General features: G+C 38.7%; 1 protein-coding gene across 1 annotated transcript in view; it reads left to right on the top strand.

The window, feature by feature from the left end:
• The first annotated feature begins 11,245 nt into the window (after positions 1 to 11,245).
• C1QTNF7 (C1q and TNF related 7) overlaps positions 11,246 to 26,035 on the top strand; it is a 124,930-nt gene continuing 110,140 nt past the window's right edge. The window contains exon 1 of the mRNA XM_060012792.1: positions 11,246 to 11,338. The gene's annotated coding sequence lies outside the window, so the exon portion shown is untranslated. The remainder of the gene's footprint in view (positions 11,339 to 26,035) is intronic.

Here is a 26,035-nt window from a genome sequence, read left to right as displayed (position 1 = left end):
TTATCTTGATCTTTTGTTACCACTTTTATGAATTCTTCAGTTTTCCATTAGAGCCCTGAAAATGCTTATTCATTCAGTTCAGCAGTATAGTCAGTTACCAGAAACCTGTATTTGTCAGAGTCTTTTCCATGAATTCCTTGAAGATGAAACCCTTTTATAGGAACATTTTTGCAAAAGCGTCAGAGTACACACAGAACTGTCTGTAAATGACAAAAGACTTAAAAATGACCACGCTTAATGATTTGATGAAAGTTCATAATAATGCAATTGACAAGGAAATTTAGTTATTTCTGAGATATACATTTTAAAGTAATAACTAGAATTATGACTTATAACATTACACCAGAATATATGATTTTTAGAAATTTCACGTAATGTCTGAAACATTTATTTCCATGCAAATAACCCAAAGAATATTTAGTATTAGTTGTTTTCTTGGTTTGTTTGTTTGTTTGTTTATACTGAAGGTTTTTATTAGTCATCAATTGTATACACATCAGTGTATACATGTCAATCCCAATTGCCCAATTCAACACACCACCATCCCCACCCCACCACGGTTTTCCCCCTTGGTGTCCATACATTTGTACTCTACATCTGTGTCTCAAATTCTGCCCTGCAAACAGGTTCATCTGTACCATTTCTCTAGGTTCCACACACATGCATTAATATAGGATATTTGTTTTTCTCTTTCTGACTTCCTTCACTCTGTATGACAGTCTGTAGATCCATCCATGTCTCAACAAATGACTCAATTTCGTTCCTTTTTATGGCTGAGTAATATTCCATTGTATATATGTACCACAACTTCTTTATCCATTCATCTGTCAATGGACATTTAGGTTGCTTCCATGACCTGGCTATTGTAAATAGTGCTGCAATGAACATTGAGGTGCATGTGTCTTTTTGAATTATGGTTTTCTCTGGGTATATGCCCAGGAGTGGGATTGCTGAGTCATATTCTATTTTTAGTTTTTTAAGGAACCTCCATACTGTTCTCCATAGTGGCTGTATTAATTTACAGTCCCACCAACAGTGCAAGAGTGTTCCCTTTTCTCCACACCCTCTCCAGCACTTGTTGTTTGTAGATTTTCTGATGATGCCCATTCTAACTGGTATGAGGTGATACCTCATTGTAGTTTTGATTTGCATTTCTCTAATAATTAGTGATGTTGAGCAGCTTTTCATGTGCTTCTTGGCCATCTGTATGTCTTCTTTGGAGAAATGTCTCCTTAGGTCTTCTGCCCATTTTTGGATTGGGTTGTTTCTTTAATATTGAGCTGCATGAGCTGTTTATATATTTTGGAGATTAATCCTCGTCCATTGATTCATTTGCAAATATTTTCTCCCATTCTGAGGGTTGCCTTTTCGTCTTGTTTATAGTTTCCTTTGCTGTGCAAAATCTTTGAAGTTTCATTAGGTCCCATTTGTTTATTTCTGTTTTTATTTCCATTACTCTAGGAGGTGGATCAAAAAAGATCTTGCTGTGATTAATGTCAAAGAGTGTTCTTCCTATGTTTTCCTCTAAGAGTTTTATAGGGTCCAGTCTAACATTTAGGTCTTTAATCCATTTTGAGTTTATTTTTGTGTATAGTGTTAGAGAATGTTCTAATTTCATTCTTTTACATGTAGCTATCCAGTTTTCTCAGCAACACTTATTGAAGAGACTGTCTTTTCTCCATTGTATATCCTTGCCTCCTTTGTCATAGATTAGTTGACCATAGGTGCGTGGGTTTATCTCTGGGCTTTCTATCTTGTTCCATTGATCTATATTGCTGTTTTTGTGCCAGTACCATATTGTCTTGATTACTTTAGCTTTGTAGTATAGTCTGAAGTCAGGGAGTCTGAGTCCTCCCACTCTGCTTTTTTCCCTCAAGACTGCTTTGGCTATTTGAGGTCTTTTGTGTCTTCATACAAATTTTAAGATGATTTGTTCTAGTTTCATAAAAAATGCCATTGGTAATTTGATAGGGATTGCATTGAATCTGTAGATTGCTTTGGGTAGTATAGTCATTTTCACAATGTTGATTCTTCCAGTCCAAGAACATGGCATATCTCTCCGTCTGTTGGTATCATCTTTAATTTCTTTCATCAGTGTCTTATAGATTTCTGCATACAGGTCTTTTTTCTCCCTAGGTAGGTTTATTCCTAGGTATTTTATTCTTTTTGTTGCAGTGGTAAATGGGAGTGTTTCCTTAATTTCTCTTTCAGATTTTTCATCATTAGTGTATAGGAATGCAAGAGATTTCTGTGCATTAATTTTGTATTCTGCAATTTTACCAAATTCATTGATTAGCTTTAGTAGTTTTCTGGTGGCATTTTTAGGATTCTCTATGTATAGTATCATGTCATCTGCAAACAGTGACAGTTTTACTTCTTCTTTTCCAATTTGTAATCCTTTTATTTCTTTTTCTACTCTGATTGCTGTGGCTAGGACTCCCAAAACTATGTTGAATAATAGTGGTGAGAGTGGACATCCTTGTCTCATTCCTGATCTTAGAGGAAATGCTTTCAGTTTTTCACCATGGAGAATTATTTTTGCTGTGGGTTTGTCGTATATGGCCTTTATTATGTTGAGGTAGATTTCTTCTATGCCCACTTTCTGGAGATCTTTCATCATTGGTGAGTGTTGAATTTTGTCAAAAACTTTCTCTGCATCTATTGAGATGATCATATGGTTTTTATTCTTCAATTTGTTAATATGGTGTATCACATTGTTGTGATTTGCATATATTGAAGAATCCTTGCATCCCTAGGATAAATCCCACTTGATCGTGGTGTATGATCCTTTTAATGTGTTGTTGCATTCTGTTTGTTAGGATTTTGTTGAGGATTTTTGCATCTATATTCATCAGTGATATTGGCTGTAATTTTCCTTTTTTGTAGTATCTTTGTCTGGTTTTGGTATCAGGGTGATGGTGACCTCATAGAATGAGTTTGGGAGTGTTCCTTGCTCTGAAATTTTTTGGAAGAGTTTGAGAAGGATGGGTGTTAGCTCTCCTCTAAATATTCGATAAAATTCACCCGTTAAGCCATCTGGTCCTGGACTTTTGTTTGTTGGAAGGTTTTTAATCACAGTTTCAATTTCATTACTTGTGATTGGTTTGTTCATATTTTCTGTTTCTTCCTGGTTCAGTCTTGGAAGGTTATGTGTTTCTATGAATTTGTCCATTTCTTCCAGGTTGTCCATTTTATTGGTATAGAGTTGCTTGTAGTAGTCTCTTAGGATGCTTTGTATTTCTGTGGTGTCTATTGTAACTTCTCTTTTTTCATTTCTAATTTTATTGATTTGAGTCCTCTCCCTCCGTTTCTTGATGAGTCTGGCTAATGGTTTATCAACTTTGTTTATCTTCTCAAAGAACCAACTTTTAGTTTTATTGATCTTTGCTATTGTTTTCTTTGTTTCTATTTCATTTATTTCTGCTCTGATTTTTATGATTTCTTTCCTTTTGCTAACTTTGGGTTTTGTTTATTCTTCTTTCTCTACTTCCTTTAGGTGTAAGGTTAGATCGTTTTCTTGAGATTTTTCTTGTCTCTTGAGGTAAACTTGTATAGCTATAAACTTCCCTCTTAGAACTGCTTTTTCTGCATCCAATAGGTTTTGGATCATCATGTTTTCATTGTCATTTGTCTCTAGGTATTTTTTGATTTCCTCTTTATTTCTTCAGTGATTTCTTGGTTTAGTAAAATATTGTTTAGCCTCCATGTGTTTGTGGTTTTTTTTACGTTTTTTTTTTCCTGTAATTTTTTCTAATCTCATAGCGTTGTGGTCAGAAAAGTTGCTTGATATGATTTCAATTTTCTTAAATTTACTGATGCTTGATTTGTGACCCAAGATGTGATCTATCCTGGAGAATGTTCCGTGCATTCTTGAGAAGAAAGTGTAATCTGCTGGTTTTGGATGGAATGTCCTATAAATATCAATTAAATCCATCTAGTCTATTGTGTCATTTAAAGCTTCTATTTCCTTATTTATTTTCATTTTGGATGATCTGTCCATTGGTGTAAAAGGTGTTAAAGTTGAGGTGTTAAAGTCCCCCACTATTATTGTGTTACTATCAATTTCCTCTTTTATAGCTGTTAGTAGTTGCCTTATGTATTGAGGTGCTCCTATGTTGGGTGCATATATATTTATAATTGTTATATCTTCTTCTTGGATTGATCCCTTGATCATTATGTAGTGTCCTTCCTTGTCTCTTGTAACATTCTTTATTTTAAAGTCTATTTTATCTGATATGAGTATAGCTACTCCAGCTTTCTTTTGATTTCCATTTGCATGGAATATCTTTTTCCATCCTCTCACTCTCAGTCTGTATGTGTCTCTAGGTCTGAAGTGGGTCTCTTGTAGACAGCATATAGATAGGTCTTGTTTTTGTATCCATTCAGCAAGCTTGTGTCTTTTGGTTTGAGCATTAATCCATTCACGTTTAAGGCAATTTTCGATATGTATGTTCCTATTACCATTTTCTTAATTGATTTGGGTTTGTTTTTGGAGGTCCTTTTCTTCTCTTGTGTTTCCCATGTAGAGAAGTTCCTTTAGCATTTGTTGTAGAGCTGGTTTGGTGGTGTCGAATTCTCTTAGCTTTTGCTTGTCTGTAAAGCTTTTGATTTCTCCATCGAATCTGAATGAGGTCTTTGCTGGGTAGAGTAATCTTGGTTGTAGGTTCTTCCCTTTCATCACTTTAAGTATATCATGCCACTCCCTTCTGGCTTGTAAAGTTTCTGCTGAGAAATCAGCTCTTAACCTTATGGGAGTTCCCTTGTATGTTATTTGTCATTTATCCCTTGCTGCTTTCAATAATTTTTCTTTGTCTTTAATTTTTGCCAAGTTGATTACTATGTGTCTTGGCGTGTTTCTCCTCGGGTTTATCCTGTATGGGACTCACTGCACTTCCTGCACTTGGGTGGCTATTTCCTTTCCCATTTTAGGGAAGTTTTCGACTATAATCTCTTCAAATATTATGTCTGGTCCTTTCTCTCTCTCTTCTCCTTCTGGGACCCCTATAATGCGAATGTTGTTGTGTTTAATATTGTCCCAGAGGTCTCTTAGGCTGTCTTCATTTCTTTTCATTCTTTTTTCTTTATTTTGTTCACAGCAGTGAATTCCACCATTCTGTCTTCCAGGTCACTTATCCATTCTTCTGCCTCAGTTATTCTGCTATTGATTCTTGCTGTGTAGTTTTCATTTCAGTTATTGTATTGTTCATCTCTGTTTGTTTGTTCTTTAATTCTTCTAGGTCTTTGTTTAAAATTTCTTGCATCTTCTCAATCTTTGCCTCCTTTTTTTTCCCGAGGTCCTGGATCATCTTCACTATCATTATTCTGAATTATTTTTCTGGTAGGTTGCCTATCTCCACTTAATTTAGTTGTTTTTCTGGGGTTTTATCTTTTTCTTTCATCTGATATATAGCCCTCTGCCTTTTCATCTTGTCTATCTTTCTGTGAATGTCAAGGATTGTGGTATTAATAACAGAATTAGGCAACTCAGGAGAAGTGGGTTTGAATGAAAATAGATTTGCATTAGAGATATTAAACCTGAAGGGAATGTACTGTCTCCTTGAAGTGAGACTTCACAGGCATCAGAGAAACAGGAGTGATGCCCAGGGAGAGAGCTGGGTTTGTTCTGCAGATTCGAAATTGTGAATGACCAACTCATGAAAGAAGACCCTGCAGAGGGAAGAAAGTCAGGAGCTGAGTGAGGCATCTCAAAATGCCATAATATAGGTGAGCCATACATACAGAGGTGAAGGATGGGAAAATGAAATTGTACCTCATTTTAAGGTACATTTTAAGGCAGATTTGAGAGACTGTACCTCAAACTGTTGATTTCTTGGTAACCTTACAACAGTGCTCATGAGTCGTTTAGCCATTAATTGGATATTGATTCACTAGAAGGCAACCAACCAAGATGGTGACCTAATTGCCATCATGTTGCATGAAGAACAGTTGAAAGCACCAGAATCAGTGAGCATGGAAAACAGAAGAGGAAGTTGTGGTGGAGGAGGGAGGCTGAGATTTGCCTTCACATATTGTAAAGGCTTTTATGGGTGGAAAATGGAGCAAGAATAGTCACTGTTACTTAGAGGATTCTTCTATGTTTTGTTGTGGTTCCTTCCCCTGGGAATCATCAAGCAGAATGGAGTAGCCAACTGCCAAGGCTATGAAGATGGATCATGAATAGTATGAGAGTGAATTAAAACACCCTAAAATCTTCTTCCAAACCTGTGATCCTGGATCTACAAGTAAGTCATCTCCTTTCCTAATTTTGACTATTTTCTATAGGCTGATCTGCTCCCCTCTATCACTAAGAAAGTAAAAAGGGAGCTCAGATTTGCTCCCCATGACCAAAATTCATGATGAGTTAGCCAGAGACTGCAAACTCAAAGAAATGTCTTCTGCTCCATCTGTGTCTCCAGTACCCAACAGTGATGAGCACAAAATACACATCTGTGTACTACCTGACAACTTGGAGAAGATCAGCACCTCCTGTGTGGTTGCACCTTGAAGTTAGGATTGAATTACAGTCAGCCCTCCATATCCACCAGTTCAACACCTGAAGATTCAACCAACCACGGATAGAAATTTTTTTTAATTCCAGAAAGTCCTAAACAGCAAAACTTGAATTTGCTGCACACCAGCAACTGTTTACATAGCATTTACACTGATTTATAACTATTCACATAGTATTTACTTTGTATTAGGTATTATAAGTATTCTGGAGATGATTTAAAATATACAGGGAGGATTTGGGTAGGTTATATGCAAATACTACATCATTTGATATAAGGGACTTGGGCATCCTCAGATTTTGGTATCTGCCAGAGTCCTGGAACCAATCCCCATGGGTACTGAGGGATGACTGTATTTCCTACAACTCTCAATAAATAATATTTCATTTGGTCTCCAATCTCCAACCTTTAATAATGTCTTCCAAGAGGAAGATGAAGTTTCCCAACAAGGTTCATTTCTTTTTTGGCCCCTTCCTCGATGTCTTCACATGTTTGATAAAACTCAGCAAAGGCTTTATTATAAAATCCAGATGAAACCACCTGGGTTTCAGGACATAATTGGAAACTTGGCTGCTTTGATGCATGCAAAGGAGAAGAAATAAAGTCAACTATAAGAACACAAAGCTTAATATATGAATAATGTTCAAACTTTGTAATTACATTCAGATAGGGAAGTACATGTTTTCCAAGAAAAACAACCTGCTGCCTCTAAGAGTTTAGAGTGTCTTTCAGAAGTAATCAGTACTCCAATGCAATGGATGCTAAGGATGTAAGCATATTTTCTTTATTTGGCATGAAGAAAGTGTTTTAACCAGCATTTAAAAGTTCAGGTACTGGAACCAGACAACTTGGTTCAAATCCCAGCTTTGCTACTTACTGGCTGTGTGAATGGAATTAGTCACCTAATCTCTCTGTGCTTTAGGTTCCCCAGCCATAAAATGATGATAATGTTAGTATCTACCTTATAGGATTATTGAAAGGATAAAGTGAGTTAATACATTTACAGAGCACATGAAACAGTGCCTAGTATGTAGTTAGTGCTCAACAAATTGTAATTATTGTTGCTGTTGCTTTAAAATAGTAGAAGAGAAAAAGGCCTGCTTCTTTTTGAGTTTGTGGAATGAAGGAAGCCACATGTCTATTGGGAATTGCTCAAAATACCTGAGGTAGAAACAAAATGTATCAACCAGGGCTTTCTATACCTCTGTTCAAAGACAGTACAAAAAAACACATGGCCTGAGTAGGGGGCAATTTTCAGAAAAATTAGCTCTCAACTAGTATTAATGAGATATTTACCCATTTCTACAGAGGAGTAAGTAGCCTGGAACAGTCAATGTCAGGATGATGGCTTTGTTCTGTATACATAGTAAAACAAATGTTTTTTGTTTTGGAGTTTCCTAGTTAAAGGTTAAGGAGATTACTTAACTTGTAACTTGGAATTTATAACTTTCTTTATCCCCTGAATTGAAGGTTGCTTGTGAAATCTGACAGTAAACCACTGGACAATTTTCTTAATAAATGCAAATATTTTGAAAGACAGGGAATAAGTTTTGTTTTCAACATCTATTTCTCTCTGTAATCTTTCCATGGTTTCCAATTTATCTTGCCAATTAGCACACAATGTAGAAAACCTAAATTTACAGAAGTACTCCCAACTGGCATTTAGCTAGGCTTATTTTCCAAGAGGAAGAAAGTGAGAAATTATGGTTAATATGAAAATAACTATCATTTGTCGAGCACTTATTGTTGTGTCAGGCCCTGTTCTGCATTCTTTACCTCTATTATCTCAATCAATCTTCCAAGAATCTTTCAAGATAGCTATCTGTGTTAGAGTAACTGATGCTAGCTAACTCTGACAAATAAACCCCCAGACTCAGTGGGGGAACTCAATATAGGTTTGCATATTACTGAATAATGTCTGATGCAGGCCACACAGCTTTCCTGGGTAGCAGGCCTCTAAAAGATGTCTTGAGGTGTGGAGTTCCTTCTATTATAGGGCTTCAGCACCTCTGAGTCTTTTGCTTCTTGCCCTGTAGACAGGGAGAAAGAAAGAATATGGCATAGGTATACAAGTTTCTACCTACCTCAGCCCACAATTAACCTACATTACTTCTGCTCAAATTGCCCAGAAATCAGTCACATGGTCAACCAAACGACAAGAGAGGCTGGGAAATGGTGAGGAAAATGTAGACACCAGTAAACACTTAAAGTATCCTCTATAGTTTACCCACTGGTCACCAAATATATCGAGATTTCCTTCCCTCTTTTCAAACACAGAGCACACTTACCCCTCCCCAAAGGAACTCCCATCTGGTCAATGCAACCAGCTCAAAGTCCAGGACTTCTGGTTCTGTGAAGTTCTTGTTCTTGTCTAAGTCTCGATGTGGCATCTCTTGACCCAGTGTCCTATGAACCAAAAAGAAAGTGATCGATAAACCAAAGTAACAAGTGTGCTCTCTCTCACACACACAAACACAAATACACACAAAGTACAAATGGCATAATAGCAATAGGATAACTATAATAAAAAATCCTGTCCAGAAAAGGAAAAAATGGGAGACACACAGCAGTCATTGTTACTGCATATGGCCAGGTTGACACACCCACCCTCTGCCTTGTGGGTAGAGAAGATTCTTCATAAGGCACCAGATCTGCTCTCTTGGGGAACTCCTTGTCTGTTTTTCTCTATGGCCAGAAGTTATTCCTTCTGAGAGGGTCCCCTTGTCCACCTCTGAGGTGTGTGTTGAAGAGCTGGCCTTCCATGCAGCCAACAGTCCACCTCCTGCTAGTGGAAGAAGTGGTTTTCAGTCTATCATGACATTTTTCAGATAGGCTTATGGTTATTTTAACAACATAAGTCCCTCAAAAAAATTGGCAATCTCTTGCAAGCCATCAAATGTATGTACTGTCTCTATTCCCTTTTATTTCTCTTTGTAATTTAGCTATTTCTTTCCTGGGCTCATCTCATTCTTGAAACACTTGCCAGTGCAGTCAATAGTGTCCACCACACACAACTAATGATTTTCCCCACATTTTCTCCTTCTAGATCTACAAGGTTACTTGGCACACGGAGCCTTCCAAGTTGTGGTCGGTGTCAGTTTAACCAAATGTTTTGTCACTGCAAAACGTAGCATCTCACCTTTCCAGCATTTGGTGTCAGTTTCCTTGACTATTGACTATTATGCCAATGCCACCAAGTTTAGGATTTTGTTAGAGCAGCATCCCGTGTCCATTACCAATTTTGGTACTGGTTAGGGGAAATAATGCTAGGTGCTGTGTTACATCAAGGTGACTGATAAATAGGTCTTGCTAAGTACCTCATACGTAGTGAGGTGCTTATTAATATTATTGGAAAATGCAGTATTAGGTGTATATATGCAAATCAGTTGTTTGAACATATTTGTATTTAATCTTTCGCAATTAAGGAAACCAACACTTAAAGAAATTAAGTAACACGTTGGAGATGTGTTACTGGAATCTGGAACAGATTGATCCAGATATATCTGGAATGGTTGATCCAGGTCTATGACACCACCTGTGCTTGTGCCTCTGGACGTCTCCTCAGTAGAAGCCAGAGCAAAAAATATGCTCCACCTTGTTCTCTGCTTTTATAGCAAAGGAAATCTGAAACCTGACCATTTCCCTGTAGTTTCTGATCCTTTTTCTCTTTGCACTATTTCAGAGGTATTACCCTCTGTCCATAGCATAATAATAGTTACTTAAGATGACTCAAAAACACAGTGGAAAATAATCTGTAGTTTTTGAAACAATGAACGAGGTCTTTGTCTCAAAATTTATTTATGTAAGCTTACACAGTGAGCTTACTTAATGGATTGTGCCTGTGTGAACATTTCTATTCTCCACTGAATGGTTTATTTGTTTAATGAATGTTTTCTGTATTCATTTAGGGAATTTTATTATACCATAACCATTCATTAAATCTGGAGGAGGTAACATTGTCGTATGCTTACTCTCTGTACAACCTTTGACATATTAACCTTCCCTATGGGAACATATATGCAAACCAAAATTGTCAAAACTGTTGGTTGACCTGAGCCTACACAATACTTTATTCATCCAGTAAATATTTATTAAGCACTTACCATCTATCAGGTGCTGAGCAAGACATGCTTTAAGATAGACTATAAATATTTTTTAAATCACCATTTTCAGTTGACCACATTTTACGTTTGCTGAAATGTCAGTTCACAAATGTGTGTGCGTGTGTGTGTGAGAGAGAGAGAGAGAGAGAGATTAATGGCAGTTTAGTAAGGGTGGTGGAAATTGTAAAAATTGCTAACATTGGTTACAGACTTAATGTCAGAAGATTTCTTCAGTTACACAGAAAGACTGCAAAGCAAATTTTCTTCCCTGAGGTTATGATTTGCATACAGAATGAAGGTTAAAATAAGACCAATGCAAATAACATCATTTTAGATATTTTCCCCTCTTAGTAAAACATAATGTACACTAACTTAAATTTTCAAACAGAAACATTAGGGAGGAATTGTATGGAAATAATTGTGTCAGCAAAAGTGTTGTTTAAACACAATTTCACTAGCATTATTGTTCCATAAGTAGGAACCTAAACTTTCCTATGTGCTTTTTGCTTCCAGTGAAGTGATACCACTTGGTCTTAAGGCATCACTTTAAAAGGCAAAAGCCACTTGAAGGAACACAGTGAGAAGAGCGATGCATAAAAGAGAGAAACAGAACTGTTTAGATATCTGAAACCCTTGCTTTTCATTTGCCTCAGCCTGAGGTTTGCAGAAGGACGTCACCCACTCCCACTGATTCCTAACAAGAGTATATATTAAGCTCTTTGAAATGTGAGTATTATGGGAAGGATCACAGCTGCTTTAAATTATAGAAGTTGGCAAGTGCCGGGGAGGAGAGGGAGGTCTTTTAAACTGAGGAAGACAGTTGCAAAACTTTGCACAGCAGCATGAACTCCAAGCTTCAAAAGCATTCTCACGCGCAGACGGGCACTTTATTTTTCATCAAGTTTTTTTTGTGTTGTTTTGAAGCTGCTTTGAATGATAAACACATATTTCTGCTGTAAACTTTTTTAATGGTTTCTAAACTCATGGGACAACCAAAGCAAGAAACCCTCATGATCTGGGGCAAGGTTTGATGTCAGCAATGCCTAGAAAAGGTAAGCTTCTATTTTCACTGCAGTTTTTTTCCCTTCTATTTGGCCTTTGTCAACAATATTTACTGGAAAGACTTAAGACAGCTACTTGTAGAGAAATGGGGAACTTGTAGAAAGTATGTCAACAAATGATAAGTCAGAGGTTGGAAAACCTCAGCTGTAGTGTTTTCTCCTACTTTCTATTCCGCTTGTCGCAGGAACAGCTGTGAACTATTTTTGACTGTATGAAAAATGGCATTTCTCTCAGAAAGTATGTGTAGATCTTCAAAATCTCCAATCTGATGTGCCTAGCATTCACCAGTGTGGTGATGGGCTCATTTATTGCAAAGGTCAGATTACCTATGTTTTCTTATCCTATGATATGCAGCTCAACTTCCGGAGCTATGATCTTTCTATTAACTCAGAAATCTTTCCCATGGAAGATTTTAACATCCTTCCAGAAGGTCTCTGAAGTGTGCTTACTCTGACTTCTTATAAACTTCTTTTGCAGCCTATGTTTTTTAAAAGTTAAATAAATCGTTTGACTTTTCCTTTGGAGTGACATGAGAGGACCGTTATAGATATTGTGTCCTGGGCAGAGTGAAAAAGTTCAACTCAAAATCTGTGACGTTTTCGTTGACTGGCAATGCTCTCATCTGAATAGGGTGGCTGTGTCTTCTTGATTGTGCCTCAGAAACAGATAGGGAGCAGAGAGCCTAAGACAGTCCTGGTTTTTCTATGCATGGGTCATAGGAGAAGCATCCTGTGGTTTTAGGTGGAGGGGCAAGTAAATGTCTGCTGTGTCATTATTATTTCCTTGAGAAAGTCTCTGTTATCAGTGTTGCCATCTTTCTTTCTGAAGCAGAATTCCAGGTGCAAAAAACTAGATATCCACAGAGATCTGCAAATCCCCCCAGCAGGGTGCGATTTTAGCAGAGCTCACATTCATTCTTCACGCACACACATGTACTCAGAAAGCCCTGTAGGTTTGCTGGAGCTTGAGTGGTTTGGGACATCTAAGCGACCTCAGTCTGTGAAACCCACTGCTGCAGAAACTCTAGCAACAAGCCAGTTAGGCCTGGGTGAGGAAGTAAGATGCTGCCCCGAAGACGTGGCTCTTGGGGTGCAAAGGGCTCTACCTGCTTTGCTGTACCAGCTGTTGATCTGTTTCTGGACTGTTTTTCCTTGTGTGTCAAATTCTGATGACATAAAGTGGATTACAGCGACGTCCCCTGCCTTCTGTGATCTCAGGGAAAGGAGAGAAATTCAGATCAGAGAGAAGGATGTGATTGTAGAAAACCGAGAATGGAGTTCCATCAACTCATGGCAAGGTCGCAGGGAGAAAGCATCCACATTTGTGAATGGAGGAAGTGAGGGACCCCACCTGTGGCTTCACTGTCTTGCTCCTTCCCAGACCCTCTCTGCTCTCCCTCTCTCCCTCCTGTTCTGTCCAAGCCAGCCATGCAACCTCAAGAAAGGGAACGGTGGGTTGGACAGACAAGATGATTAGCATCTCCTCCTTCTCGTCCTCTTGGCCATTCCCAGGCCAGTTGGGGAAGCCCCCACCCTATTTGGAGGGGGATCTCCAGGACCCCACCCTGTGACCTCATCGCAGGCAGCCGGAGAGCTGGGATGGCCAGGGGTTGCGTGGCGCCTGAGTGCACCCTGGGGATGGGTGCGGCCACGAAATGTGCAGTGTGGCGTGAGGTGACTGCCAGGGATGGAGTGTGCACTTCCCATCTTGGGCTCCCATGGCAGCTGGCAGCATTTCTAGAAGCCAGACCCTCCAGGCCCCACCTCCGGGCCCGAGGAGGCCCCAAAGAGGACAAAAACAAAAAAGGAGGGAGGGAGACGCAAGAGGGAGGAGATATGGGGACATATGTGTATGTATAACTGATTCACTTTGTTATCAAGCAGAAACTAACACACCATTGTAAAGCAATTATACTCCAATAAAGATATTAAAAAAAAAAAGGCAATTAGAGTTTCTAATGAAGCCCCAAGCCAGCTGACTCATCTGAGGCGCAGTCACTTGGGGCTTTGTGATGAAACCTGGACAGAGCCCTGGAAAGGACAGGTCAGGGTTGTACTGAAAAGGACACTGATGATCAGCCCATTGTGACCTAATTGTTCCTCCTCACCTCAGAGAGGCTGAGAGAAAGGCAACATATGTGAGGGACAAGGGAGGAGAGTATTAACTAATGAGCTGCCAGGGAGTGCAGAAGCCATGCTGTCTGAACCTGTAAAGAGTTTCAACCAGATTTAGCCCAGGTTGTCAGCTACAGCCTCACACCCCAAGTCTGTAGATCAGGACCTGAGAAGCCCCAGACTCCGGAATCAACCCCTAGGGCGCCTGGGAAAAAGACACCATCACAATTCAATAAACCTTATTTGTGTGTCTACTCAGTGCCAGAACCTTTATCAAGGCTCTTTGAACTTGACCCTTGACAGAGAGACCAAATGGTAACAGCCTGGAAAGTTCATGGCAAACACAAAGAGGGGCTTTGCAAATCAGGCTGCTGAAATCAAAGACAGCATCTAGTTGCATTTGAACTAGACCTTGGAGGAGGTGTAAAATATCATGGGAAAGACAAAAGGGTCAAGAGCATCCAGGCAGAAGCCAGGGGACAAAGGCACAGAGATGGAAAGGTCATGGCTGCTTCCCTGTGGATGTTGAGGTGCTATTTCCCCAAGTGCATTTCAAGGAATACCAGCTTCATGGGTTATTAATAAGAGGATAACCAAAAGTATTTCCTGGGCAGGCAAACTTGTGAAAGTGAAAAACTATACACCACAGAGGACCAGAACTCAGACTCTCGGGTCACAAACATGTGACTTCAGATCCCTGCTCCACCCCTTAACTGCCATGTGAACTTGGACCCATTCAATCATCAGTTTCTTCATCTGTTAAGTGAGGATCATTATATACATTCTTATGGGGGCATTTTGAGGATTTAATTAGAGAATTCATGAAAAGGGCCTACTATCAATGTGTCTGGCATATAAGAGCTCCATGAATTTTAGTTATTCTTACTATCTATTAGATGCTTGTTTCTTTACTGCAGGAATTCTCACATGTTTTAGTTCCTTAACATGTCCTCTGTCTCTCCATGAGTGGGTCATTAGACTCTAATGTTTCCAACATGTTAGAATATGAAACGACTTCTTTTCCCTGAAGAGTATCATACAAACCATGCGACTCGGAATGCATGCTGGAAAACGATTGGGTTGGCCCAGTGAGTCGAGGCTATATGGGCTTCAAGCCAATGACGTTTCCCGAGATTTACTTGAAATTTATCAATCTCCACCAGTCACTTCACAAATTGTCTTCCATATTTCTATGAAACCAAAGCCCCCAAACTGGGATTCTCCTGTCAAAGGAAATTGACTTTTTTCTTAAAACTATTGTCAATTTTTAGAAGGAAGAGAAAAGTAACAGCAAAGCAAATTCTTGTCCTTCTTGGCTTTCACACCCAAAAGGCCAACCTCTGCCTATGGTTTGAGAGCCTGTGTATAGAGGGCAAAGCAAGGGCAAAAGGTAGGATAAAACACGATCCCACCTCAAGGAGTCATCAATTGAGTGGAGAAAATAAAATGTGTGCTCTTATGTCTAAAATGCAAAATTAGGTTTACAAGGAAGGCTATAAGAGGGGTTCAAAGTGAATGGGAATTCAGAGAAAAGGAGACCGTGTGTCCCTGGAATAATCAGAGTAATAGGTAACATTTTTTGACATATACTAAGTGTAAGGAATTGTGCTAAGTACTTTACAATATGATAACCCATGTGTCCTTTATAAGGTTACAAGGTGGGTGTTGACTTGCCCATTTCACAGATGAACAAACTGAGCCCTAGAGAAAAGCAGTAACCTGCCAGAAGTCTTCCAGGAAGTAAGGGGCAGAGTATGGTCTCAAACTCAAGTCCATGTGATGCTCTGTATCCCTTACCCAGGAAAGACATTTCAGAGGAGATAATGTGTCACTTGGCCTTGAAGAATGGATAAGGATTAATGGGAGGGGAATTTCAGGCAGTGAAAAGAATATCAACAAAAGTATGAAAGAGACCAATGTGGGGAGTAGCAGGAAAGCCTCCCTGGTAGAACAAAGGGTGTGCATAGAAAGAAGAGGGAAATGAGCTCAAAAGACTTGGTTGGATCTTAAAAGTTTTCACCACAAGAACAAAAGTTTATAAGTACAATTGGTGATGGATGTTAACTAGACTTATTGTGGTGATTATTTCACAATATATACAATTACTGAATCATTATGTTGTACACCTGAAGCTAATATAATGTTATATGTCAATTATATATTAATTTACAAATAGAAAAAAATTAAGAAAATTCTAAAAAAGAAAATGTAAGAAAATGCATTAAGCTAGAAAATGTTGGAAAATAGTGTTATATTGTTATAGAAATGTATAATGAATAAAAAGTTATGTTATTTTCTGGAAAAATAAAAAAAAAAGACTTGGTTAAAAAAAAAGAAAAACATGGCTGGAATCAGATCCTAGAAAGCCTTGAATGCCAAACCACAAAGTTTGGATATTTTTAATGGAGGAATCATTAAAACTTTGTAAAGAAAGTAACAAGAACGTAACTCCCTGGTGGTTCATTAGAATAATAATTTAAGATGATTAATCGGTCTGTACAGCAGGGGCAGAGACTAAACCTCCAGTTAGGAAGAGATGTTTGTCCAGGTGGGAGATGGCAGTAGTTGGTGCCACAGCAGCTAAGGGATGAAGATGCTCATTGGACCCAGTCTCCTAAACCTGCTACACCAAAGCCTTGACTGTCATAGTGGTCTTTCAAAACAACAACCTTGAGGCCTCACTAAATCCAGATTTAACCCTTAAGATGACAGGGGGTGGAATGGAAGGTCCAAGAGGAGCTGGTTGACCTCTGAGAGCCTTCTCAGCTTTCAATCTCCATGGAGATAAACTCTAAGCACTTTTATGGAAATCACTAACCATACAGTTCCCTATTCCATCACCAGTTTCCAGACTTCATATCAAACAGGCATATTTCCTAAAGAACTTCAGAGTCTGCAAAATTTTTATGAGTTTACAACTATGGCAATTACATAACGGTGGTAGCGGCACACAGTGATTGGGAGAGAGTGTATTTTAATATATCCCTTCAGGGGAAATTTTTATCCATCCTCTTGGCTGTCTGCCTTTTGCAAAATTCAGCTGTCTACCTCTTGTGACTGAAAACTCTTCCTGCAGCGTGATACCACATCAGGATCTTGTGGTGCTTTGAATGACAGTGATTCATGCACGGCTCATTTGACTTCCGCCAGTTCCCACATAGGGTGAGTTTCAGAGAGTAGGAATGAATTCATCTTTAGATTTTCCAGTGCCTTACAATTATAGTAGGTGTGAATCAATCTACAGACACAGGTCTGCAAGAAATTTCATATTTCTCCATTTTATTTAATACAACTTAAATTTGATTCTAAGAGTTAATGGCAGCAGAAACTTTACTTTCAGAAATGATCAGCCTCCTACTCCCACAGATACCGGTACCGGCAAGGTCTTCCTTCACGTCAGCTGTGCCCACTTTTATAAATTGCCTGTCCTTTTGATGTCTGTGGATTGTGCTTTCCAGCCCTGCTTGGGAACTGTCAGTCACTGTCCAGCCAGGAACCTGGGGTCTGAGCAATCCTAGTCTGAGGTCTGGTCACAAAGAGTGAGCGTTTCCACTTCTCACAGATCCACAATATCTGACCCCCAGTCCCTCCAGGTCTGGGGAAATCTCCCATCAAAGGCCCTGCATTCTCCCCTTTCCCACTATATACTCTTGGGCTTGGACTTTCAGAAAAGAAAGGAAAAAGTATTATTTTCAAGAAACTTCTGCTTTCTGCTCTGCCTATACAACCTTGAAACAAGGAAGTACAAAACGCCGGGCAACATTCTTGGGATAAGTTGGGAGTGGAGAACACACACAAATAAATATTTCCCTAAGTTATTTTGTTGCATACCCAATAGGTATTCAATAATGGACAGTGGAATGCATGTCCCAATAATTGATGAAATGGCTTCTCCAAAGTTGCTCAGTTTGCCACAAGAGTTTAGTAGAGGCTTTTTATTAAGAACCTACTATGTGCCAGTACTTTACATGTACTTACTACATGTCCTCATTTTTCAGATGAGAGAGGTGAGTCACTTATCCAATGTCCTATGAGCACTAAGGGATGGAGTAGGTATTTAAAGTTGTTCCCATCTCTAAAACCCATACATTTTCCACCCTGCCACATGGAGTCCTGGAAAGGATTCCTTATTCTCTACCAGAGCTCTGTTCTTAACTAATTCTTCAGTAGACATTTCCAATTAACATTTTTTTAATTTATTTAATTGAAGTAAAGTTGATATACAATGTTGTGTTAATTTCTGCTGCAGAGCAAAGCGATTCAGTTATACATATACATATATATATATATATATATATATATATATATATATATACATTTTTTCATATTCTTTTCCATTATGGTTTATCACAGGATATTGAGTATAGTTCCTTGTGCTATATAACAGGACCGTGTTGTTTATCCATCTGATATATAATACGTTGCATCTGCTAATCCCAAACTTCCAACCCATCCCTCCCACTCTCCTCCCCCTTGGCAACCACAAGGCTGTTTTCTATAACATTTGTTTTAAATAGAGATTTTTCCCACCATGAACATAGCGTGATTCTGTTTGACATACTGATAATCTCATGGAATGACATTTTACCCCATCTCATCACTCATCTGCAAGGAAGCAGAGAGGGAGACTTAATCCCATTTGAAAGATTAGAGCAAGGTAATGTGACTTGTCGAAGGCCACAGAGCTAGAAGGAAGCTCAAAGTCGAACATGCATTTGTCTGTCTCTGCCTCTAAGTCAAGGGAAAGAAGTTAGTCCTAATCCATCAAAAGCTAATTACAAACCAGTATTAAATATTTACACTTTTAGTGCCTTCTTATACTACCAATAACAGAAAACCATAGCTGATGTCATTGCTTTAAAACGCATCCTGCCAGATGTACACTAATGATATTTGAGAGCTGTCATTAAAACTTTAGCTGGTGGCCTTGCCACCTCAAAGCAGCTTATTCTCTTAAACTGGTGAGTGATTGTTTCAGTTTCTTTCTTACATCATTAATTTTTTTAGAAAAGACTTCTTAGGAGTAATTTTGACCCCTGGCCACTCTAAAATCTAATTTAACATCAGTAGAATCTCAGTTTAGGGATTCTTTGAATTACCAACCCATTTTATCACAGGTGTTCATATCAGTTCCTCAGATCATTAGCATCCCCTCTTTTCTTTCACAATAAAGACCATATTCCTTGGCATTGTCATGGGGAGCTTTGAAAATCTGTCTCTTACCCACCTTCCTCATTCCCTGCACCCCTACTGCTCCCCTCCATATATCCATATACCCATTGCACCAAATACCACAGACTAGGTGGTTTAAATAACAGAAATTTATTTTCTCACAGTTCTGGAAGCTAGAAGTTTAAGACCAAGGTGTCATAGGTTTGATCCCTTCTGAGGCCTCTCTCCTTGACTTGCAGATGGCTGCCTTCTCACTGTGTCCTCACGTGGTTTTTCCACTGTGCAGAGCATCCCTGGTATCTCTCTGTGTGTCCCAATTTCCTCTTCTTATAAGGATACCAGTCAGATTGGATTAAGAACCATCCTCAGGGCCTCATTTGAACTTCATCACCCCTTTAAAAGTTGGTATCTCCAAATAGTCACATGGTGAGGTACTTCAACATGTGACTTTTGGGGAAGCCCAATTCAGTCCAGAACAACCCAAAAGCTATGCACAGTGAAGTCTTCACAGTTTCTCATGCATCCCTTTTCTCCATATGACATAGGTCTAAAGAATTGAGTCTACTCCCTTGCCTTTGTATAAATTATGTTGAGCCATATACAACTGCTGACCTTCAACCATTCTATTACCAACAAAAAAATGGCAATTTAATATAATTCCGATATCATTTAGAGACTTAAAACTCTCATTTCTTGAAAACAGTTTATGTGTGGTGTCCTTATAATATTACAGAAATTGTTGGTCGTCCTCCTGTTTGTCCTCGAGTCTGAGATAAAATGGTCTCCAAAAAGACTTTGAGAATTTATCCACACTACAGACCCTACCTTTAGCTTCAACACCAGCCATAGCCAAAAGCTTATACTTAATAAAGCAGCCTCTTCCATTAAAATACCACTGGTCACCAGAAAGTTCTTTCTTATGCCAGAATCTAGCTCTTTTTTAGTGGTTCTCTCCTGGTCCTTGTTCTGCTTTTATCAGTAGCAAGAAGTCCACCTCTTTCCTCTGGCTTCTTAAATATTTAAAGACCACCACCACCTCCCTTCCTAACTCTCTCTAGGGTATCCCTGGACTTGCAGGAAGGAATTTCCCCAGACACTATGTGGTTCACCAAAAATATTCATGCCTCCTTTGAAATGACATCTATACCTGAACACCGGATACCAGATGAGTTTCACATCTAGTGCTAGCTCCATATCAATTTCCTGGGATGGGTAACAGCTACACAGAGCCCTGTATTGAGAAAAAATCTGAACCCAATCTAAGGTTAGCAGGAAAGAACGTAGAGTTTGATTAGTGACGCCTTAGGGAGAAGCAGATACTCTCCAGAGCTGCACTAACTACTACTCTGGATACTGTCTGACAGCCTAGGGCACAGGGGAGCTATTACTGTCTGTGATCTAAATACTCTATTTTCCTTAATGCTAAATTTGCATCAGCTTTGCTAGTCAGCCAATCTCATAAAAACAACAACAACTAAGACACTCAGATTATTCTTTAACTTAGTTACAGCAAAGCCTATTTTCATCCGTGCTGTGGTGCTGCTTTTCTTCCTAGTTTACTAAAAAAATGAAGAATCTGGAATCGTGATCTCCTTGTGTGGTAGTTTCAGTCCTAACCCTTCCTGGTTGTGTGATTGTGGGCAAGTTATTCGAATGCTCTGAGCCTCTGTTCATCACTGAAAATGAGAACAATAAGTACCTACTCCAGTGGGCCCATTGGTATCATAAATAAGATATTATGTGAGAAAAATTTGTAAGTCAGAGGGTGAAATACAAATACTAGTTAATGTTAGGAGCCTGATAGTTTTGGCTGGCCAGCTAATTTTTTACCTCAGCCTCTTTGTCTTAGGGGATTTCTTCTCACTGGACAAACTGACATCTAGTAGGGGATTAGAAACAAAAGTACAAGCAAGAGGAATGGACACACACTAGATACTCAATGAATGGACTTGCACATGAATGTAAACCGGCCAAGGGAAAGAATTTCGACGAAGATGAAAGTGTTTCCACCATGTTGTCAAAGCAAAATGATGAGTGAAATCCAGAGTGCCTCTCCCTGGTTGTTTTGATTATTCAAAGGCCAAAGATGTTTGGTTTGGGATGATTTGTGCTTTCCATTTGCTTACACAAATCTACATTGCTGACCTCATGCTTTTGCCTGCGAAAGAAAATATACCCATTTCTCTGGCTGTTGTCAGCAACACGTTAGCGTAGCTCTGTACCATATGCTGAGTCAGGGGCGACAATCCTAAATCTACAGGACCAAGCTGTTGTGCATGAATGAATAAGCATGTGGCAGAGACCCAGGAGGCCTGAAACCACACGCTCCGCCTAACATGGGCAGTCACCACCTGCTCCAGTGGGGGGTGTCCAGGAGCAATGTGGCCCTATGGTGCCAGATCTTCAGATTTTTCAAGAAAATCCACATATCTGGATTTTTATGTGACACGTTCCAATTTTAAAAACACTTGCTGTGTTTCTGACCTATAGAACTGACAATGTCATATGGTTCAACCTAATATAATCTAGAGATATAAAAACTGTTCCCATTTTCCTGCTATGTGGGAAACCACAGGAGCCCTCACCCTTCAAAAAAATTTCTTTTTTTTTGCACACACACACACACTATTAATAACAATAGCTAACAGAGAGCTCTTCCTACACAGAGGTATACATCTAGATAAACCCTCATTTAATCCTCCCAACACAGCTGTAAGGTTGGTACTATGTTTAATCCTATTTTACAAATGAGACCCAAAGCCCCACCATCAGTTTTTAGTGACACATATGTATGTGAATACATGATCCCCTTGCCAACAGAGCCAGAGTCCTTCTGCTTCTTGAATTTCAGGGAGAAAAGTAAAATGTATTTTACTGCCCATGTGCCCAGAGATGGTCAAGGTGGGGTGAACAGTGAGTCTCCTGGCTGCTTCTGCTAACTTTAAATCTCCATATGCCTTGTGTTAGTCCATTAAGGCTGCCATAACAGGATAATACCACAGGCTGGGGGCTGAAACAAAGGAATTTATTTCCTTGTGGTTCTGGAGGATGGAATTCCAAGATCAAGGTGCCAGCAGGGTTGGTTTCCAGCCAAAACTTTCTTTCTGGCTTGCAGATGGCCAGCTTCTCTCTATGTCTTCACATGTCAGACAAAGAGAGAGAGAGAGAGAGAGAGAGAGAGATCTGGTGTGGTATCTCTTCCTCTCCTTATTTTTTTATTTTATTTTTTCTAATATCTCTATTGGAGTATAATTGCTTTACAATGGTATGTTAGTTGCTGCTGTATAACAAAGTGAATCAGCAATATGTATACATATATCCCCATATCTCCTCCCTCTTGCATCTCCCTCCTACCCTTCCTATCCCACCCCTCTAGGTGGACACAAAGCACCGAGCTGATCTCCCTGTGCTATGTGGCTGCTTCCCACTAGCGATTGATTTTACCTTTGGTAGTGCATATATGTCCATGCCACTCTCCCAATTTGTCCCAGCTTACACTTCCCCGTCCGCATTTCCTCAAGTCCATTCTCTATGTCTGCATTGTTATTCCTGTCCTGCCCCTAGGTTCTTTAGAATCATTTTTTTTTTACATTCCATATATATGTGTTAGCATACAGAATTTGTTTTCCTTTTTCTGACTTATTTAACTCTGTATGATAGACTCTAGGTCCATCCACACCACAAATAACTCAATTTTGGTTCTTTTTATGGCTGAGTAATATTCCACTGTATATATGTGTCACATCTTCTTTATCAATTCATCTGTCAATGGGCACTTAGGTTGCTTCCATGTACTGCTTATTGTAAATAGAGCTGCAGTAAACATTTTGGTACATGACTCTTTCTGAATTATGGTTTTCGCAGGGTATATGCCCAGTAGAGGGATTGCTGCATCATATGGTATTTCTATTTTACTTTTTTAAGAACCTCCATACTGTTCTCCAAAGTGGCTGTATCAATTTACATTCCTACCAACTGTGCAAGAGGGTTCCCTTTTCTCCACACCTCTCCAGCATTTATTGTTTGTAGATTTTTTGGTGATGGGCATTCTGACTGGTGTGAAGTGATACCTCATTGTAGTTTTGATTTGCATTTCTCTAATGATTAGTGATGTTGAGCATTCTTTCATGTGTTTGTTGCCAATCTGTGTATCTTCTTTGGTGAAATGTCTGTTTAGGTCTTCTGCCCATTTTTTAATTGGGTTGTTTGTTTTTTTGATGTTGAGCAGCATGAGCTGCTTGTAAAATTTGGAGATTAATCCTTTGTCAGTTGCTTCATTTGTGAACATTTTCTCCCATTCTGAGGGTTGTCTTTTGGTCTTGTTTATGGTTTCCTTTGCTGTGCAAAAGCTTTTAAGTTGCATTAGGTCCCAATTGTTTATTTTTGTTTACATTTCTATTTCTCTAGGAGGTGGGTCAAAAAGGATCTTGTTGTGATTTATGTCATAGAGTGCTCTGCCTATGTTTTCCCCTAAGAGTTTATACTGTCTGGCCTTACATGTAGGTCTTTAATCCATATTGAGTTTACTTTTGTGTATGGTGTTACAGTGTGTTCTAATTTCATTCTTTTACTTGTAGCTGTCCAGTTTTCCCAACACCACTTATTAAAGAGGCTGTCTTTTCTCTATTGTATATTCCTGGCTCCTTTATCAAAGATAAGGTGACCATATGTGCGTGGGGTTATCTCTGGGCTTTCTATCATGTTCCATTGATCTATATTTCTGTTTTTTTGCCAGTACCATACTGTCTTGATTACTGTAGCTTTGTAGTATAGTCTGAAGTCCAGGAGCCTGATTCCTCCAGCTCCATTTTTCTTTCTCAAGATTGCTTGGGCTATTCGGGGTCTTTTGTGTTTCCATACAAATTGTGAAATTTTTTGTTCTAGTGCTGTGAAATATACCACTGGTGGCTTAATAGGGATTGAATTGAATCTGTAGATTGCATTGGGTAGTAGAGTCATTTTCACAATGTTGATTCTTCCAATCCGGGAACATGGTATATCCTTCCATCTGTTTGTATCATCTATAATTTCTTTCATCAGTGTCTTATAGTTTTCTGCATACAGGTCTTTTGTCTCCTTAGGTAGGTTTATTCCTAGGTATTTTATTCTTTTTGTTGTAGTGGTAAAAGGGAGTGTTTCCTTAATTTCTCTTTCAGATATTTCATCATTTGTGTATAGGAATGCAAGAGATTTTTGTGCATTAATTTTGTATCCTGCTACTTTACCAAATTCATTGATTAGCTCTAGTAGTTTTCTAGTAGCATCTTTAGGATTCTCTATGTATATATCATGTCATCTGCAAACAGTGACAGTTTTACTTCTTTTCCAATTTGGATTCTTTTTATTTCTTTCTCTTCTCTGATTTTTGTGGCTAAAACTGACAAAACTATGTTGAATAATAGTGGTGATAGTGGGCACCCTTGTCTTGTTCCTGATCTTAGTGGAAATGGTTTCAGTTTTTCACCACTGAGAATGATGTAGGCTGCAGATTTGTCATATATGTCCTTTATTACGTTGAGGTAAGTTCCCTCTAAGCCTACATTCTGGAGGATTTTTATCATAAATGGGTGTTGAATTTTGTCAAAAGCTTTTTCTGCATCTATTGAGATGATCATATGTTTTTTTCTCCTTCAATTTGTTAATATGGTGTATCACATTGATTGATTTGTGTATATTGAAGAATCCTTGCATTCCTGGGATAAACCCCACTTGATCATGGTGTATGATCCTTTTAATGTGCTGTTGGATTCTCTTTGCTAGTATTTTGTTGAGGATTTTTGCATCTATGTTCATCAGTGATATTGGCCTGTAGTTTTCTTTTTTTGTGACATCTTTGTCTGGTTTTGGTATCAGGGTGATGTTGGTCTCATAGAATGAATTTGGGAGTGTTCCTCCCTCTGCTATATTTTGAAAGATTTTGAGAAGGATAGGTGTTAGCTCTTCTCTAAATGTTTGAAAGACTTCACCTGTGAAGCCATCTGGTCCTGGGCTTTTGTTTGTTCGAAGATTTTTAATCACTGTCTCAATATCACTGCGTATATTTTCTATTTCTGCCGGGTTCAGTCCCAGAAGGTTGTGCTTTTCTAAGAATTTGCCCATTTCTTCCAGGTGGTCCATTTTATTGGCATACAGTTGCCTGTAGTAATCTCTCATGATCCTTTGTAGTTCTGCAGTGTTGGTTGTTACTTCTCCTATTCATTTCTCATTCTATTGATTTGAGTCTACTCCCTTTTTTCTTGATGAATCTGGCTAATGGTTTATCAAGTTTGTTTATCTTCTCAAAGAACCAGCTTTTAGTTTTATTGATCTTTGCTATTGTTTCCTTCATTTTTTTTTTCATTTATTTCTGATCTGAACTTTATGATTTCCTTCCTTCTGCTAATTTTGGGGTTTTTTGGTTCTTCTTTCTCAAATTGCTTTAGGTGTAAGGTTAGGTTGTTTATTTGAGATGTTTCTTGTTTCTTGAGGTAGCATTGTATTGCTATAAAATTCCCTCTTACAACTGCTTTTGCCACATCCCATAGGTTTGGGATCTTCGTGTTTTCATTGTCATTTGTTTCTAGTTATTTTTTGATTTTCTCTTTGATTTCTTCAGTGATCTCTTGGTTATTAAGTAGTGTATTGTTTAGCCTCCATGTGGTTTGTATTTTTTACAGTATTTTTTCCTGTAATTGATATCTAGTCTCAGAGCGTTGTGGTCGGAAAAGATACTTGATACGATTTCAATTTCTTAAATTTACCAAGGTTTCATTTGTGACCCAAGATAAGATCTATCCTGGAGCATGTTCCATGAGCACTTGAGAAGAAGATGTATTCTGTTGTGTTTGGATGGAATGTCCTATAAATATCAATTAAGTTCACCTTGTTTAATGTATCATTTAAAGGTTGTGTTTCCTTATTTATTTTCATTTTGGATGATCTGTCCATTGCTGTTAGTGGGGTGTTAAAGTCCCCTACTATAATTGTGTTACTGTCGATTTCCTATTTTATGGCTGTTAGCATTTGCCTTATGTTTTGAGGTGCTCCTATGTTGGGTGCATAAATATTTACAATTGTTATATCTTCCTCTTGGTTT

Source organism: Delphinus delphis, chromosome 5 (assembly GCF_949987515.2).
Source record: "Delphinus delphis chromosome 5, mDelDel1.2, whole genome shotgun sequence".
NCBI lineage: Eukaryota > Metazoa > Chordata > Mammalia > Artiodactyla > Delphinidae > Delphinus > Delphinus delphis.
This window is presented reverse-complemented; position numbering and strand designations above follow the sequence as displayed.